Raw genomic sequence first — 20,275 nt, 5'->3', positions numbered from 1 at the left:
AGGGCGGCGCCCCCGGCGGCGGCCACGTCCCGCGTGGGAAGGGCGCGGGGCCGGCGGGCGCCACGGCGGGGCCCTCGGGATCCTCGCGCCCGCGCGGAGGGGGAGACGGGGCGGCTCGTTCCGGCTCTGCACTTTGTCTTGGCGAAGTTAAAACAGCGAGTTCAAAGAAAAGTTGGTAGGAAGCGAGTGCAGCGTTGGCGGTTGAAACATGACCGGTGGCTACTGAGACGGAGGAATCGCAAAGGCGAAATGCCGTTTACCTGCGTGTAGTCCTTCTCGCTGGTCCCCTCCCTGCTTCGCTCTTTGTCATTGAAGGTGGAGTTGGAGGGCTTTAAAATATCGTCACATCCTGCTAATTTAGGGAAAATAATGATCTTTAATGATCTTTATGGATATAATGTAAGCGTTCGAAGTCTTGAACATAGTATCTCAAGCATTTGTTAGGATATGGACAGACTTTGTATTGATGGACCTTATCCTGCAGTGGTGGAAGCTAAGAGTTTTGACATTGATTCAGAAGGAAACGATAGAGCATCCAAAATTAACAACTGAAAAGATGATTGTTGTTGTTGTTGTTTCTTGATTACCTTCCAYGTGGTGGGTTGGGCACTTTAAACATTAAGAAAATGCTTAATGTGGTCTGCAGGAAAAATCAAGGTAATTGCATTTGAAGAGTTTTTTTTTTCCTTTCTTTTTTCCTCCTAGCTGTGATCTTGCTTCTCCACTTYCCAGGAGTGTATTGATTTTGTTCAGTCTTTCTTGGTTCAGAGAATTCTGATACATTATTTTAGTTATAAAAATGTTTTTAATCACGATGCTTTCGGAATTTTTCAAAATCATGTGATGGATGGTAAACATGAGTAGCTGATGTAAACTCGATTATCACAAATATATGCTTTTCTTTGGAAAGATGAAATCCAGTTTTAWGGCTGAGTAGAGAGATACTAGTAAGCATAAAAGATCCAAGGTGTAGAATTTGTAACAGACACAAGATAATACTATTCTGTCTCTGAATATTTATTCCAAAATATCCTTATTTACAGAACAAGAAACCAAAATTTCCTCAGCCATTCATATGTATCACTGACCCCAAATATACCCAACAAAATGTGGTCATATTGGCAAACTAGTTTTYCGAAAATATTTAGTTACTGGAGTTGATGTCAAAGAGTATTTTAGGTTAACTTAGGTGCCTAGGGCAGAGAGAAACCCTGATACAAGTAGGTTGCACACAGCCATGACACAGTGTCTGAGATGCTCARTTGTGCCAGTCTGCCTCATACCTCACCTCTGTTTTCTTTAAATGCTTTTTAAGGAGAAAGAAGGTCGAATTTTGTGGTGTTTTTGTGGCAGGTATAAACAGTTTCTTTTTTTTTTGCCAAGCCTACAGGCTGAAAATACAAAGCTGTTTTTTTTCCCTTGTGAGTAAAACCAGATTTTAATCTAAATATTCCGTTTATAAATGTGTAATCTGCAGAATCTTCTTCACATGAGTAGTCTTTATTCCTGATATTCATTTCACTGGGATTGTTCTCAAGAGAATATGCTTGCAAGACAGTATATGCCTCTGAACTCACTGCATCAGCTTTTCTTTTTTCTTTTTTTTCCTACATTTTTTTTTYCTTATAGTTCACAGGAAGCGTCTTCCAAAAGACCAGAATATTTCAGTCCAATTACATTTATTCAGAAAGGTGCTAAATTCAATGGCAATTTCTCCTTTTCTTTGCTTGTTAATAAGTAATGACATTTTTTTTGGAGCAGCGATAATCCTATCGCTATAAGTGAATAACATTATTAGGTATTTACTTGTTCAAAAATATTCATCAGATATAGACTTAATGTTCCTATAATGATAGTTATATAATGTTCATATCTACATAAAGCTAGAGGAGAACGGTGAAATTTCAAAACYGTTAGCTTGCTTTTTGTAGTCTTTTATATAAAACAAGTGGATTTATAAGCGTCCCAACTAGAAGGATGATCATAAGAAAATATCTGATATTTTCCTCATCAGCTTTTGTAGTAATATGTTTTACAGGGAAATATTAATATATGTAATAAGATGAAATCTGGAACTGAAGCAGTCAATTAATCAAGTTATGTTCTCCAACCTGTTGCCTATTTAATTGCATAAAAAAGATGGATGTCATAGTACTGAAAATGGGTGATGTAATTTGCCACAAGTAGTTGGAAAATTATTTGATTCAGCTAGGGGAAACATCCATCATTTTCCATTAGAAATAAGACTAAATGTACATTTAGTTGAACTACCGAAGAGCTGCTAGAAGATCATAGAAAGATGAATGAATGCTGTGTCTCATTCTAGTTGCATTAGATCATGTAAGCTGGTAGAACGATCTTTTGGAAAAGCTAATGCTGGTTTTGAACTGCAGTTAAAATACTGACTTGTAGCTGTTYGTACAAGCTCCAGCAAACACAGTGACTGTGAACGCTGATGTATGGAAGCTCTGTAGAGTTCCAGATAAACAGAAATATAAAATGCCTCCACATCTGAGTGTTCCCTTTGTCACTTACTAGCAAGCTTCAGATGTTTGCAAATATGGTGATAGTATCTGCGGCTGTGTAATGCTGCCATAGGCTTACGTGAATGAGTGCTCRAGATTGCTCCTCTTCAGCTCCTGTGTTTTCTGCGAATGCTTTCCAATGAAGTTAACAAAAGATGCTCTTAAATAGGACATAAAAAATCAGCTCCTGAGGCAGAGGACATAGCTCTTGAGCAGAGTAACAGAGGGAGAGAGGTGAAGATGGGCAAGTTGTTTTTTGACAGACTGACAGTCAGCCAAGAGTAAATTTCAGCAGAGCTGTGCAGGCTGCAGATGTGTTGGTGGCTGACAGCCACCTAGAGTTTCCTAGAGTTCATCCAGGAGAAAGAAAAGACATACAGAGTCTCTTTGAGCCTACTTGTTGGTAGTACTAATACAATCATGGACAAGTTGTGATAATGAATGATGAGTCTCATTTACAAGCATGCTCCTTTTCTTGTACCACTACTGAAAACATAAAATTCCTAGATATTTAGCAGGTGCAGTGGGGAGGGGGGGGGGAGGAGAAGAGAACACCATCTCTTTTTTGACCTTCCTACGCTCTCAATTTTGCAGTTCTTAGTCCAACTTCCCCAAATACTGGGAGACACCTAAATATTTGCAATAGTTACTCATCAAAACAGAACTTTTTTTATTTCTGTAAGAATGCAAATGTGTAAATTAGTTAATATATGTAGCATATCACTACATATATTTATCAAATAAGTATATATTCTTTTCTTCTATATAATAACAAATTACCATATACTAGAGAGGGAGCTAATGATGAGTGAAGTGAGTGAACTTGTACAACTGAAACCAGATATTAATTCTGTACAGCCAGAGTTTTTTTTTTTTTTCCTGTGGAGTGTGAACTGCATACCTTCTCACTTTGCAGAAGATATTCTATATTATCAGTAGCCTCAAAATATCTCAATCAGTGTCTCATTTCAGTTACAAATAGTTTTCCTAAAAGGGAAGAGTGGGGAATGCCATATATGAAGTAGCTTTCACACAGGATTTTAAGACTGCTACCCAAGTACTGTTAAGTTTCAACTCTTAGGACCTTTTGAAATTTGCCATAGTAAAAATGTGATGTGAATGACTTACGTGCTTAACTTTGTCTGCCTTTGAGCTATTCTGCAGCGCCATTGTTTAAGGGGTTGATGTTTGTTTCTTTTGTTCCTCAGCAGGTGGCTACATTTTCACTTAAAGAGCTGATCCTGCTGTGGAAGAACATCTGTGGCACTGGGAGGGGAGGGAAGTCACACTGGGTGGAGTAATTCAAGTATTTCCTTCTGGATCTTTTTAAAAGATATACTACTAATTTATTATTTAACATAAGATGTTATGTGTTAGAAAGTATACTAAATACTAGTGGTGTTCAAATCTGACGTGCATCTTTCATAGCAGATGAGAAGCRGTGGTGTGAACTCTTGTGTTTTGGCGCAAGAGCTTAGCAGACAGTATTAGAGAAAACTGAAGCTAAGACTGCAAGAACAGAAGAAAAGCTGTTTTGAGTCAGACCAGTGGGCTTTCAAACCCAGAATTTGTCTGACAGCGGCATTAAGAGATGCTGTTTAGGTATAGCGCTCAAGTTGAGCCACTTTCTGCAGTTTGTCCTCTTGTATTCTCCTAGCAAGCATAGTTTCTCTATTATTGATGGTAGGTATATCCCTGCCTAGTGCTTTTAGAATCCATTTATGGGCCTATTGTCTAAAAACTAGTCTATTATTTTTTTCCAAACTTGCTGATGCTCCCTGCCTTCACAACCTCCTCTGGTGGCATGTTCCRAAAGTTCCCTTGTAGCTGTGTAAAGCATTTTCTTCAATCTCTCTTAAACTCATCTCTTAATAGCTTCATTAAATGTCCCTTAGTTCYAGTATCAGAGGATTCAGCAAACAAAAGTTGTGCATTTAATTTATTCACCGTCTTCATGGTTTGATTTACCATGTGCTGCTTCAGCCTTCTCCCCTAACTGAAGARCCTCTTTAGCCTGCCTTCCTCAGGCAGGCACTCCATACCTCCTGATCATCTGATTTACCTTTTTCTGACTCTCATCTCTCCTTCTTGAGATACAGAGATGAGAATTTCACACAGTACTCAAGACATAGGTGCACCAGGATTGTATACGTTTCCTCTGTCTTGTTCTTAATGCTGCTCTTGATGATGCCCAATGTTCGGTTGCTGTTTTGATTGCTACTGAGCAAAGAACCGATAATTCTGGTGATCTGTCAATAGTGTCTCCTAGACTTTTTTGCTGATGTGTTTGTCAGCGTGGTGTATGTATGATTTAGACTACTTTTCCTTAGGTGTATTAGCCTATATTTATCTCCATTGAAGCTCATTTGTCATCTTTTTTTTTTCTTTGAATTTTGTAAGGTGCTTCTGGAGTTCCTTGCCATCAGAATGGCATGAGTTCCATGCTCCAAGGGACTTTCTGATCTCTATTCTAATTTTGCCAACAGTATTGTTCCTTCTGAGTTTTTTCATGTGTCATCTAGTGGCTGAGAGTGATAAAAGTGCTGTGGTAAATCAGTTAGTGTTCAGAGATCTTAAAAATGGCTTGAACATAAAAATCGAGGTTTGTTTTTTTTTTTTTTTGACTTCAGCAAACATGAGCTCAGGAGAATAACAGCTTAAGGATCTCTTGAGAAACCTCAAACAGATAAAAGGAAAGAAACTTATAAAGGTGCCAGTCATAGCACTTAATCAAACGGCACTGCATGTGGACATGAGAATGGTAGTATATGACACTTGATCCACATTGCTTGTTGTTAAAAGTATGCTTAATTATTACCAAACAAGCTTTTAAAAAACATAAGAATTTGAAATGATGTTTACTCAAATAACTTTAATTCTTTCCTAGCCTCTCTACTGACTCACTGCACCCCAGTCTCAACTCCAATATCATCTAATTAATCACCTCTCATCTGTGAACTACATTTCACAATAACGTAGTAGTAGTATGCATAGTTCCCCTCGCCTTATCGCTTCCCTCCCCTTCTCTGGTTTTATTAGAGGTCAGGCTGGAAGCCCACATATAAAAAGGTTTCATCATGTTCCTTGTTCAAAAACAGGCTACTCATTTGATATTCAGAGCATGTCACTTAGATCTGCTGCATTGCAAACAGCATCGAGGGTGATGTTTAAAGAAATATTAGAAATTTATTATTAGTGTGCTRCATTATTACTTGGTATTACTTAGTAATAAATGTGGTTTCACAGCAGCATAAGTGACTGACTACAGTCTGGGATGATCCTGCCGTCTTCCCTTTTTCCCAGGTGCAYGATCCACTTTCCCCTGCTGTGCGGATGCTAGCATGCAGCAGACCCTCCGCAGGAGCCCTTCAGCATGTTAAGCTGGTCAAAGAGAACTCTTCCCCACTGCATCCCCAGTAAAACAAACAAACAAAAACAGATGATTCACAACACCTTGAATCTGCTCTGCAAAGGATCTTGGAAGGCTGATTCAAGGAAGGGAATGGAGCCATGAAGATAGATGCAAGAGGAGAGGAAGATGCTGATAGGCAGCAGTTAAATTGGCTTATGCACTTGTCAAACTACAGCCTGAAGCGCTGTTCTGTTCCTGATTTATTGCTAAAGTACTTGGCAGAAGCACAGGAGCTGTGCTAGTAGTCATCCTATTTATTTTCTTAATTTAAATATTTAGCTTAAAAAAAAAAAACTAAATCCTTTAAAGGTCCCTGCTGCTCTACTATCCATTGATGAGGTCATCTTCTGCTGTGTAAATATCCATATCTAAAATGTTATGAAACCAGCTTTAGTTGTTCGCAGCAGTAGGATTCTTCTTTCATTTTGTTTTCCACTGTGACTCTGTTTAACAAGACCGTTGTTTTCAATTAGCATATATTCCATTATTTGATTTTAGTAACTGGTGAGCTTCCTGATCTGTTTAATGGATGCTGTTTGCCAGARTCTGTAGGCACCGAGACAAAACAGTTGTTTGCCGTAGAAGAGGTTCTGGTGTATCACTTCTGCCTGGTACGCTTGAAACCGACCTAGTGCTACTTCATGAGGAAAAGGATGACACTGTCCTTGTCTGCAGTAGCTGCAAAGTCATGGTCAGCTTTCTGTTAGCTGATACAGTTCAAGATTGCAGTCTACTGTGGAAAAGCAAGTTCAGGATAGCCTGGAAGGATGTCATGGAGGGACATAAACACTTGTTAGAGTATAGTCTGTGTAGTTATTTTCAGTATTTACAGGACACAGCAGTGGTAACTGATAAATCTGTGCTGCACGCATTTAGAAGCTGCTGATAGAGCAACGCCACTTACATGCTCAGGTGCCTTAAACAGGCTATTATCGTAAAGTGGAGCTTGGCTTTCATTGTTCAATTACGACAACATCTTCTTATGTTGTATGCAGTCATTAATCTAACATTTTTGTAAGACATTTCAGAATAACCGGGTAAACTTTTAATGTTCTTTCCAAGAATATATATACTTTCATATGGGTAAGATGGTGCATATGAAGGAAGTCGCATTTATTTAGTTGTCCACAAAGTATTCTAAATCATTTAATTTCTTACATGTACCTTTTCTAAGAAGACACTTTATATCTCAATTAAGAAATTGTTCGGTCTGTTAGGCAGTTTGTAAGAGTAAAAATAGTATTCATGGCATTGTACTATAAAAGTTTATTTAAAGGTTTCAAGCTTTCCAAGATTTTCACATAGAAAAATAATTTTGATTTCAGATTTTTTAGAGTAAACTCATTAGTTTTTCTTTTGACAGAAGTATTTGACAGCCAAACTTTTGATTACAGTAGCTGCTTGTTAAAAGGTTAGGATTACATCTTAAATGTAATCCTAAAACAAATTCTGGTATCTGTAGTTCACTACTGTATTTGCTCAGAATCAGCTAAGAAGCAACAAAATACAGTATTAAAGGTTTGCTGCAAGATTCAAATATGAGAGCATAAGTGATGATACTGTAGACTTTCAACAGAAAAATTAAGCTTTGAAYGAAAGTTTTTCACCAAATCAGTGGATACTAGGATGGGTTGTGTCTGATGTCTCTAGTGTGCATATACCTGCATGGCATTCACTGCTATGCTATAGCTCAGGTGAACAAATGTTTTTTTTTGCATGTCTGCTGACCTACTCACTGGAAACTTGTGTGTGCAGATTTCAGATTACTATTTCAAGTAAAACATTCACTTTAAGAAATTAGGACATGAAATACCTTAATTCTATTCCAGCCTTTAATAATGTATCTATAGTGTTTAATATCATCCTAATTGCAACATTAGTTGCACATTTCACATGCAAAATGTACTATTTTGGGCTCAAATTTTTATCCATATACTGTGTCTAATTTATGAAGTTGGAACTAAATGGGAATAGAATTCAACACAGGTTCAGTTATAGCTGAGAAAGATGTGTTAAAATACCATACTGTGCGTATCTTATTCAGAATATTTATCCTCTAGAAAAAAATATTTTTTTGATGGATTTTGATGGATTTTGAGTTTGAGGAAGTAAAGTGTGCATGGAGGCATCAAATAAGAAGTTAAACTAAGAACTAACTTTTTGCAATTTTGTACTATTTGTTCAATAATAACCTCTCCCCTGCAAGGAAATGCAACACTATTGTGCAATTTCTGTTACTAACTCCATTTTCAAACATAAAAAGACAACTTTGTTGAAAAAAATCCAAACTAAAATGTTTCCTGTGAGTTGCTTCATCGTATTTAATGTTTCTAGAGAAGAAACTGTAATTCTTCCTCTTCAGAATTTTGGTATTGATATCACCTGATGTAAGTCTTCTATAAAACAAATTTGGTAGGGCACTTCTTGCTAAGGAGTAAAACCACTCCTTAGCATCTGACACAATTAGGCAGCGCTGTAATCTCGGGAATGGTTGTGACAAAAGTGGCTGGCAAGAGAAGGTTATGCATCAAGTCATAGTGGAGCGTGTCGATGCCTGGGCATGGTGCCGCAGATGGGGCAGCTTGTATAGCAGGGAGACCGTCCTAGCGGGCTTCTGCTGGGGTCCGTCTGCCCTACAAACACCTCTTTGAACAAAGAGCCTCCCAGGAGGTAAAACACTTTCTCCAGCTTCTGCCTGTTGCCTGTCTCTTTGCTGGCTTTTGACTCAGTCATCTGGCTGATGCTGGTCAGCCAGCAGTCCTGTAGGTCAGTCTGGCTAGCCATCATAGGATTTCAGCTCTGCTTACAGGGAGGCACCAAGGCAGGGGAGTTTGAGCCTGGGCCAGACCATACATGTTTTATATAATTTTGAGTTATATAGCACTATAATAACCACAAAGTCTGAGAAAGCCCTGTATTTGTTAATTTGTCACAGCTAAGGTCACCTGATATTTACCCCTTTACAATTTGAAATCTCTGGGAAAAGAGAATTTCTCTAACTCTGTAGAAGCAAGCAGCGCACAATGATGGATGCTTATAYATTAACCTGTCTACTTAAAATTGCTAAAGTCCCAAGGAAATTAAAAGTCCCCTAACTCTAACACTTAGCAGTCTTAATCAGAAGAATATGAATGTGGGATACAGCCATTTTGGTTTCAATACTTAGCAGCTGGCTACAGTCAGGAAATGCACTGCTATCAGGAAATGCACTGCTATCTGTACTAAAGCATCTCTCCATTTTCTGTGTGGTCACTCAACTGAGTTACTCTGTGCTTTTATTGTTTGACTGTTACTTCATTAGTTTGATGAGGTGATTGCCCTGGAGCGAAACTTCTGACATCTGCAAACTAGTCAAACATATTTCAGCAAGTCCTTTGTACTGGACTGCCAGTGAAATGAATACTCAGACCTATTCTGATTTCTGTATAAAATCTTCTGTTCAGATGGATTTGACTTTGACACTTGCTACCTTGCATTTTGTAACTTAGTCCTATCTGTATTGCAGAGAAAATGTACTATCTAGAATTGTTGTGATGCAGTTCTTTCTAGCAAGATACCAGTAAGAATTTTGAGACTACTGTAGATCTGCTCTCATTAGAGTGTATATTAGCTATGCTACCTGAATATTTAAAATGTCTCACACATTGCTGAAACTCGAGCAGTTTTTATGTTCTTGCCTGATACGAATGGGGCAAGGTTACATTTATACAACATGCATTTGGTTGAAGGTCATTTTTAACCACAGTTTTAACAACATGTGTTAGCTGTAGTAAGCATTCCCTGTTTTTAATGTTTAAATCTGCTTTGCACTTCTTTTTAAGACATAGCGTACATGCACAGATAGAAATAAGCCTCTATTATCCTGTATGTTGAATCCTGATCCATTGAATAGAAAATATAATGATTAATACTGCAAATGAGTTGTAGGATTAGCTTTATTACAAGTGGTTTTGGTAGTCCTTTTTTTCCCTGTAGTCTTGTTGGAGCGTGAGAATTACCTGTAAAGCAGTTTAAGAAGTTTCTGCGCAGTGCAGTGGAGGCATGCTGTCACTTTTGGCTCCCTGATTCTCTCTGCTCTGCACACCAGCAGATTTGCTCAATGCAAAGACTGTCAAGAAAAGCAGTCTCAGTTGGATGTGCTGGATCAGTTTCCAGATTGTGTTCTGGCCACTGTGTGCAAAATAATTGGTTGCAGCAGCTGGAGAGCAGCTGGGAGAGGCAGCTGAGTTCTGCTGGGTCTGAAGGCGCCCTCAAATATAGGGACGTACATATGCACCTGGTGGTATTTGCTTGGACTAGTGAAGCTCAAGAGCACTACAGTTTGGTCCCCTAGGAGCCTTGGCCAGGTGGCATGAGCCAAACCTGCTGATGCTCAGGACACTACACAATCAAGTAGCTGTTAACTGGCTCCCTGACAGCTTGCTTCTCCTGCAGAGTGGGATCTTCAGGCATCAGAGGACCTAGTCTAGTATTTTCACAGTGATGATAAAAATGCTGATCAGAAGTTTTGTTTCATTTTTTCCTATTCAAAAGACTTTTAAATATGCAGTGTGCATGTATTTATTTATGCATGCCTAAATTGTTAATCTGTTACRTTGTTTTTGATCTGCCTGTGAATTCTGAATTGTTCCAGTTTTGTACGTGTTATTCTTAGGTGCCAGGATTTTATAACTATGTTTTGCCTGATGTGCTGAGAAGAGCATGGTATCAGTAATGGTAGCTTTACTTTGTTATCCAATGGACTATTTCCATGGAGAAAAATAAAATGATCTGTGCTTGAACTTTGCATTTTTTCAATAATAAACCATGTTAAGCTTTTGTAATGCTGTTTACCACAACTTGTATATATAAAACAGTAAAAACTCTTAAGTATGTTCCAATCTTAGTTTCTTCTTGTATATAGTTAGGTAGATAAAAATATAGTTATATTAGATTTAGAAAAGTTACAGTACCAGGTTATCTCACGGGATGATAAAAACCACATGATTTTTTCTTCTCCATCTAGAGAGACAAAGATTTACGGCAAAATGATTCTGTGATAGGTGAAATAAGGAAAAATGATGAAAAGCTTGTGGAGATGACCGTGGGATTCAGAAAATCAGTAATGAACCCCTAAGTGTTTGAATTAAGGACTTGCAACTGGAGAAATATGTTTTTTACTATGTTAGGCCAGATGTTTTCCAGTAACATGAATCACATGCTTAAAGACAGATAGATTTTCTAACTGTATATTGTAATAAAAATTCAGGAGGTGTTCCCTATGAAGCACAGCACTAATATTTCATGTAAAGCAATTTAATCACTTCTTATTGGTTATACATGGGAAAGTTGCTACCACTGTAGCAAGGAATATTACAAGCTAATACTACTTCTACTTGAAGATGTATTGGTTTGTGGTAATGAACTGTTACAATAACCTCAACCCACCTCTAGAGAAGAACCTCAGCAATAGCTCTCTGGAGTTATCCTTCAAACAGGCTGGTCACTGGTTGTTATTCTGCATAAATAAGTTTTAAGCAAAAAACTTTTATAACTGACAGAGTCATAAGAATGAAATAAYGGTATTTGGCATTAACAAATTTGTAAAAGGCAGGCTCATGTATAAGGATGTAGCTAGAAATTAATAAWAGGAAAAAGAAAAGATTTAACGATCTGATTTTTAAGTGAGTTTCACATTAAAGTCCTTAGCTAAAACCTACCAGACTAAAAATGAAGTCTCAGACCTCAGTTGAGCTTCAGTCAGCCCTGTGTTCTCTACCTTCCAGTGAGTGAAAATCTGAAACTACCTTGAATTTCAGTGTATCCAGTTTTCAGTATTTAGACAGTTATACTTGTTCTACGTGTGTGTGTGTGTTATATATAGTAACATATTTTCAGAGAATTTAACAGCACCATTTTACCTCCTTGAACACAGACTTGCAAAGATTTATAGTTGCTTTTTACTCCGTTATTGCAGCCAGCAGGTTCATCGGGATACTTACTATCTGTGCTATTTTATCATGTTTGTTTTATCAGGGCTTTACGAGGACTTTGCTTTCATGGCATTTGTTTGCTGTCAGGAAGACCTTACTCAATTTTGCTACTATATCTGTTCTGAAAATATTAAGAGAGAAAGCAGTGGAAATTTTGTGCAAGCTTGGGCTAGAAATGTAAGTTGCTGGGAGAGTTGATATTAAAACTTACAAGCATTTTAATGTTTCATAGGGCTTTCAAGTTCGCAGGGTTTCYTATTTGTTATTTTGCTCACAGCATCAGGCCCTTCTGTTTCCCCCACTGCTTCTTCCACTTCTTTTGGAACTCTTTTCGGTTTTCCAGTAGTCTCAAAGTAGTGTCTTCTCCATTTAGTGCTTCACACATATAACTTTCATTAGTGTTAACATGAGTTTTGCACATATATCCAAGAGACAGCAGAATTGATATCCAAGAAAGTAAAGCAGAGTGATGATGACAAATATTTTAAAAAAATATTCATCTGGTCTGTGTTAAGTGTTTCTGGCTTTATATAAAGGAATAAAACTAGGGACACTTAAATTACTATCTTCATGTTTGATTCTTATTCTTAATTAAGAGATTTTTTTTGCATTTTGCACAGTACTTTGTATACCACATCTGGCTTTTTGAACCAGTTAAACTTCCTTTCCTTGCCAGGCTGCTCTGCTCTTTTTCTTGTATCTAACAAAAGAATATAAATATAAATTTAAATTAAAAGGGAAAAATCAAATGAAAAATGKTATGTTCTGTTTTGCAAGGGTTGTTGGAAGAAACAGCATTCCTAAGAAGCTTTCATATTGTTTTTTTTTTCTCTGAGTGAGAGTGTAAATTATGAAAAACTCCTTTTCATTCTTTTCCTTTTCTGAGCCAACCAAGTTTTCATACGTAGCAAGATGTGTCACATACTTCCCTTCAAATACACAACTCTTGTCATTTGGAGACTAAGTGTGACCCAGTTCCTGTTACGAAGAAATACTGCTAAAAACAACTGTATAAAAAGGTGCAAGTTACTTAGAATATTTTGTGTCTGCTATTAGCKTAAAAAGAAAGCAGACTTTTCTCTTGCTCTATTGTACTTGAGTATTAAAATTGTTCTTTTGATTAGGTCACTAAAATACACACGGAAAACCTGACCCTGCAGACGTAAAGTACATACAGCTTACACAAAAGTCTCAATAGGATGTTTGTTCATGAAATAAGAATCTCACTGAACTAAAGACTATACTACTGCTACTGCTAATAAAGCTTTGCGTTAAGCTTACATTCATAATACCATACCAGCTACACCATATTGAACTCTCATGGAAACGCAGTGTGAATTCTAATGTCATACAAGTGATGAATACATGGCTGTAATGGAAATGCCTTTTTTTTAATGCTAGATAGTTATCAGGTGACACTGAAGGTGATTACTTTGGCTCAAGAATTTGATATGTCCTTTCGCAGTCTTCTAGCAAAGTATGTTTCAGTGATACTTTAATAGGTATTCTGGCTTCTATATAGCTTTTGACTTCTGATGGCAGTGATGTATGACATCTAAGAAAGTGCATGTCTGCTTGGCATAGTCACATGGTCTCCAGGACCATTTCCTAGGGTCATAAAAAAAACCCTAAATTTTGTTGTGAATTTCATTTTTGGAGGCAGTTTGTCTAAAGGATTGCAAGAAAGAGGGTAAAGTGTAGCAACATGCAACCTGTATGCCGAAGAGGTACCAGTCAACAGAGGTATTTTTTATTGCCTTTTCCTGTTCTACTGAACAGAGAGGTTTCATTCTTCCTAGAGCTTTGTAATAGTTGCAAAGATGGACAGAATCTGCTAAAGTGAGAGGATGAGTCTGCTCTTTTGTTTGCCCTTTGAATTGCTCTTGCCTCTGGCTAACAGGCACTCTTTTCTCCTCCCTACTGGAATTCCTGTCTTTTTGACCATCTGCAAGGCTGCATGTCAGTGGAAGATTACATAGCTCCTAAATCTCTGAAGCCTTTATAGGATTTCTTTTTTGTATTTATAGGACTGCATGCATACAACCTACTTTTAGACCATTTGCAGCAGAAGCATATATGTTTCACACCATGATATAAGAGGAAGAAGAGAATTAGTTAGGCAGGATTAGTAGTTTTGAAAACATAGTGTCCAAGCTACAGGTCTTTTAAAAAACAGCATTGCATAAAAGGTGTTTTTGAAGTCTTTGCAGTAGTATTTTTTTTTCAGTTGAATTTGTTAGAGGTGACAAGTGTTGACACCGGCAAAACATGAGCTCACCTTTTTATCAACAAAACAAAGCACAAGCAGTAGCAGCTTAAGCTAAGCTCCTCTGTGCTCATGTGCTTTGTCTTTTTTAACTTATATCAATTCTCAGTGAGCAAACTTACAAACATACTTTATTATTTGCTCAATTTCTGCCTTCAGTTCATCACATTAATTTACATGTTCATAAAAATGTTTTTATCAGGCTTGATTTAAAGCTGCCAACAAGTGACAATTACGGTGCTTTTATTTTTGCTGTGGACAAATTTTGCTGTAACTCTCAGTGAAGACAACTATACTGAAACTACTGCCTCAGTGTGCAGTTCTATGATATCCAAATGAGTCATGTACTAGAAGCAATATAACCACAGTAGCACAAAGATCCTTGTATGCTAATTTACCCAGTTGAGATGATAATACTCTGTAAGAGTGGCTATAATACCTGAACTGAGTTATCTGTCTCCTCACTGAACCTAATGTCAGTTATATGACTTTTAAGGAGCTTGTCATTTTTATGTTAAAGTAGAAGCCAATGTTTCTGGGAGCAGAACTGTCCATACAATGTTAATTAAGGCTTCTTTAGTGTCCATTGCCTTCATGTATACCAGTATTATACAGAGAAAGCATCAATGAATGTCATTTGGAAAACAACTGATTCTCTAATGTTCCTTAAAATATTTGCTGTTCAGAAGAAAGAAGAGAATGGGACTGCAATTTAATAAAGAAGGCCAAAGGCTAACTTTGACATTATTAATTCTAGTCACTTTTGGAACATTCTTTTCTGAAAAAAGTCAGAAATTCACCTCTGCCTTTAATTAAAGATAGATGATTTTGTGATTTGGGGAGGGTATTGTTGTTCTAGTGTCCTGATTAAATTACCAATACTCACTAATGCTATTCAGCCACAACAGGATCAGTGTTATAGTCATTTGGTTTTCACAGGTTGTGATCCCTGTACTYTGTTTAAAAAAAACAAAACAAATAAAACCAAAAMCCCCMCACACACTTGGCAATTAATGGTATACAGCACTTTACATCTATATGGCCTCTTTGGCCAGGAATTTTTCTGATTCTGCATGCATCTTTTATTAAAAGTAGGAAACTAGTGGAGTTCTACGTAAGTGTAAAATTAGCTTAGCGTTATATGCTGTGATGCCAAATGAACGAGACTGAAATAAACTGCTGCCACGAGACGTGACAATGTATACTCCCTGTCCCAGGCTTCCCCTTCTCATCAATACTTTTATTTTGTGGAAACTGGGTAGGTTTACAACTAGGGCTCCATATATCAGTACAATGTATGAAACTAGTCATTCCCTAGAAACGCTAACCTAACCCTTCTGGATAGCATCGCACTTGTAGGTCTGCCTTTATACAGGGAACATTCTCTACTGTCAAACCCTTTTCCCTGACAGAGGTCTAAACTTGCCTGAATTTTGATATCCTTTGATGGAAGGTTCTGTTCCAGTGATCAGTACTATTTAACCGCTATTATTTAGTTATTTCCATTAGAATATTTTCTGTCATGTCCACCTAAAAGCTTACAGTCCTTTGAAATTATTTGCAGTCCCATTTGGTTTGTGAATGAAGTCCAACCAAAAGACAGTTTTGATACTCCATGAAATAAATCCAGTGTCTCTACACTTGTCAGCATGTTAGCAGTTTCATTTCCCATATAAAATGGATTTCTAGCTTGTGATATAACTATAATTCTTGTATAAATGGTTAGTTTTATTGGGCAGATATTTCTCAGTTTGGAAAAATGCTTTTTTTTTCTTGGTGATAAAATTATTGAGGTGGGAGATCTGCAAGGGAAAAACTGCAGTATCAGAACCTGAACTAGGCAAAGGGCTAAAAATACATCTTAAGGAYCATTAATTGGAATAACTTGAGCTAGCAGTAGCTTAGTTTATTCATACATATATATATTTATGAACTTCAAATAAATATTTTTTTGAAGTTCATAAAATAGCAAGTTGGTTCCTTTTAGATGGGAAAATACCCAAAGGGTTACATTTTTGCTGCAATTGCTAACTGTATCTGTGGGGTATAATGGGAGTCATGTGAAATGCATTACACTGATAATTTATTTCAACCTGGTTAGAGCTGAATGTTATGTTCACAGGGCACATCTCATTGTGCAAAATAAGAAGATAAGATAGATGATGTTAGTAATGTCAGGCAACAGAGCCACTGTGGTATGCAGGGTACAGTGTATGTGTCAGTAGGCTGTCAAGAACGTGTCATTTCTAAATGATTCATAGCTAGTGGTATGATTAGATGAGCAGAAAATTAATTCATTAGGTAGCTGGGAGAAATGAACAGATGAGATGAAGGAAAACCTGTATTTAGATCTATCTGACAGATCTGGGAATGAACAAGGTCCTGAGAATCCCAGGTAGTGGGATCATACAATAGTATGATGTTTAATAAAATGAGGATAGGTAAATCAGCAGTGGTAGCCGATTCACCCTATTCCATGTGAAGTTGCTCCTGCATCTAGAAAAACAGCTGTTTAACTATGAAATGGCAACATCTGTGATAGAAGTCTACATAATTACTTGGCTATAAATTTTTCTTTGTGACAGATTTTACGCTAGTCATATCTTGTTTAGGAGATAAGTATGCTATAATTGGAGTTGTTTTTGTTGAAACATAGCCTTAACAATTTGGTATTTTTAAAACTTTAAATGATATACGTAAAAGATACAACTTTAATGCTTATTTCATATTTTTGTAGTATTAATCACTTCCAAAAATGTATAGTCATCCAAATAATACTAAAAGTTTTCATTTTAGTTTCGTATTCACATTTGCAAAAATATTTTTCCTTCATTGAGTGAAGACAATAATCCTGTCTTGAAGCTTAAATTAATTGCTTCAGTCCTTTGAACAGCAGTGTGCAGTCTTCTCCTATACTGTACACAGAGATCAAGTGTTTTTTCCTCAGCAATTACTGCATTTGTTCAAAGTGAATTAGAAAATCAAAAGTGTTAAGAACTCTCTTTAATTAAATGATTAAAGATCCAGGCAAGCAGTGTGATGTTCACATGAAACCAAGCTCTTATTTCATTTTGTTTCTATGCCAAAGAAGAATTAAGATAGGACAGTACTTCTGCTCCGTAGTTAAATTGCCACATAAGGGGTGGCAATATCTAGAAATGTTGTATGGTACATGCTGGTAATCTCTCTATCAGTGTTATCTTTCTAGGCTCAGATGGCTCACCTTGAAGGATGCTTTTAATAAGCAATCTGACAGTAAACTGTCTAAAATCATGATCATTTTAACAGCAATTTGAAACCTGTAAGATGTAGCCTACAGAATACTTTGTGGCAGATTCTTTGCTAACTAATGCTGTCAAAATACACCTGAGGTTAATGATGTTCAGACAGTATATATTAGCTGAAGATTTTCCCCTATAAAGTTCGTATTTCTGCTTTTGCAGAGAGATTATTAAGTTTTTAAACCTTTTGTAAATGTTAAGAGTTTTCCTTCTCTACTCAACCTTTGGGCATTTGACTCTTCCTTTTGGAGTCCTTCCAAAAATTGAACTTCTGTAACTTTTCATAGATGTCCAACTTCTTTTCCCAAAGAGATCTTCTGGTATTGAAGCAACATCTCAAAGTCATTCCGCAGTTTCTGCTCACTGTTCAGACTGTGTGTGTGATGCCTTTGTTTGAATAGATTYGCTCCAGAGACATTTTACTGAGAAATAATTGCTTAATTTAAGAAATGCTTCATGTTACATGAAATGCAGAAGCTGTATGTTTTTTTTAAAAAAAAACACTTTTCCAGTTCTTATTTTCTTTGATTTTTCTGTGACTTATATTAACACAGGTTTTAGTTATTGTTACGTACATTTACATGTTTTTCATTTAGTTGTTTGGGTTTGCTTTTATGAATGAGACATAAAACCATTTTTTAAAGAAAAAAGGGCTAGCTGTTAAAGCTTTGTACATATTCGGTACTGTATCTGCCTTCATTCTATTTTATTACTGAAACAGTACATTTCCAATAACATTTCCAGCATTAGTACAAAGAAAACTTTTATAAGGAAACATTCTAACACCTGGAAACTTCCTRCCTCCTAAAATATTAAGTAAATTAGTTTTATTTCTCCTCTCATCCCAGCAAACTTAATTCTCAGACCTAGAAAATGGGCATGGGAAATATGAAGACAGAGTCTAATGCCTTTGCTTTTCTTGGCACGTGGGAAGTCCCTAGGTGTTTTCTAAAATATCTGCCACTGCAACATCTTCGCAAATGATTTTCTTTCTCTTGAATTGGTCATAAATTACAATGAGGTGGTGGTTTTATTACCATTAATACCATACCATTAACGACCTTAATACTCATATAAATTGTTTCTAAAAATCATTGAGAAGTCTGGATGAAAACTAGCTAGGACTAAAAGAGATTCTTATTACGTGCTCCATCTGAAGCATTCAGGCAGCTTAAACTGTGAGAAAACTATTAATTTTAGTTGATTTTGATTGGCATTACTGAAATTGTCTTTCCTGTCCTGGATAATGTCTATTTTATTTATAGTAGCCTGTCAGGAGAGAGAGCTTTTGTGTCTACCAAGACCGTTACRTATTAGGTCAATAGTGTGCTCTCCAACTCCCTTAACGCTGTGCGAAACATTAAAATTTTGTTATCATTCAGAAACCTAAAGCAGAAGGTTTGATCCAAACTACTGGATCTAAATACTCAAAGTCTTAAGCAAGAGAGGAGAAAAACTTGGAAAATAAGCCTAGAACTGGATTTGCACTTCTAAATGGCAATTTATATGGTATTTATATGGTATATGGTATTTATAGCGGACAAAAYCTATTCCATCTGGAATTTTTTGACATTTAAATCCAGATCTGTTTGTTTTTATTTTTTGCTCAAGTCTAGGTCTGATGTGTAGCATTTTTATGTGAAATTATACATRATTTATGTCTTGTTTAGGAAAGCTTTTTCAAATCTGCAAATGGTGGGTCAGTTGTCAGAAGTTCCCAGAGATGATAATCAATCTTTTATAACGAAATGGTTTTTATGTCTGTGAAGCAAGATGAGATTTTCAGGTACACAGCTCTTCCTAAGGAGCTTCAGTCAACTGTTACTGGAGTTAGTCCTCATAGTTCTTTTCAGATAGGTTTGCATCAAAGCCAGGCTAGAGGACACAGAAGCGTAGTTTATTACTGAGATACCTGTCTAGTCATTACAAAACGGAACACCTGTAACAGAGTCATACTTCATTKCAGTGTGGCTCTATATAGTAGTAATATTTATATATAGTAATTAGTAGTATAAGCACATGTTTGTAGTATGAATTCCTTTGCGTTATGCACCGTAAAGGCAACAAAGGACAACAGCCCCTTCTCCAGAGCACTTAGTTTGCTGTTAATGATCCAGTTCACATTACATGTGAATTACAGGATAACTCAGAATTCATAATTTTTGTTGCCAAGTGAAAACATATTAAAGGAAGGGAAGTATTTTCTAGTAAGCTATACTTTCACAGACCTTAGTTTCACATAAGATGGACTTGTTGACAGTCCACTGATTTCTCTCCACTGTGGGGTATCTCTTAGGTTAACTGAGAATTCAGTGTTTCGTCACAAATGCTAACTTTATAAAGTTAGTACGATTAGTGTAATCTTGAAGACTATCTGCAAATTGTCTTTGCACTTCCATCATTCTTTCATTTTTAAATACCACTTCAAGTAGGTTGATTGAAATAGAAATATGCTAAAACATTACCAATGAAAAAAGGCATAACAAATTAGCATATTAGCAGTAACTTGTATTATACAGTAGATAGCTATCAAATTGATAGGCACAAGCTCTAGTGAAGTGCATTTTGTAGAACTGTGAGAGACTGAACAAGCTCATCTATTTCTGAAGCTTGCTTTTGTTGGGGGGGAGGGATATGTTTAAAAAAAAAAAAGAAAAACCACTGTGCACAAGATTGGGATTTTCAGGCCGTGCAGAGAAGTACACAGAAATAGTAGTGGATTCTAATTTTATCATTTAGTGTGTTTTTTTGTTGATTTTGTTGTAGACAAACTCAAGCAGGCTTTGGCACTGAGCTGTTAAGTTTCAGATACATACAGG

General features: G+C 36.7%; 1 protein-coding gene across 7 annotated transcripts in view; it reads left to right on the top strand.

The window, feature by feature from the left end:
• B3GALT1 (beta-1,3-galactosyltransferase 1) overlaps positions 1 to 20,275 on the top strand; it is a 195,447-nt gene that overhangs the window by 650 nt on the left and 174,522 nt on the right. The gene's annotated exons all lie outside the window — the stretch shown is intronic.

Source organism: Rhea americana, unplaced genomic scaffold (genome assembly GCF_003343005.1).
Source record: "Rhea americana isolate MKP2758 unplaced genomic scaffold, rheAme1 scaffold_12, whole genome shotgun sequence".
NCBI lineage: Eukaryota > Metazoa > Chordata > Aves > Rheiformes > Rheidae > Rhea > Rhea americana.
Note: the sequence above shows the minus strand (reverse complement) of the source record. Positions and strands in the feature narration are given on the sequence as shown.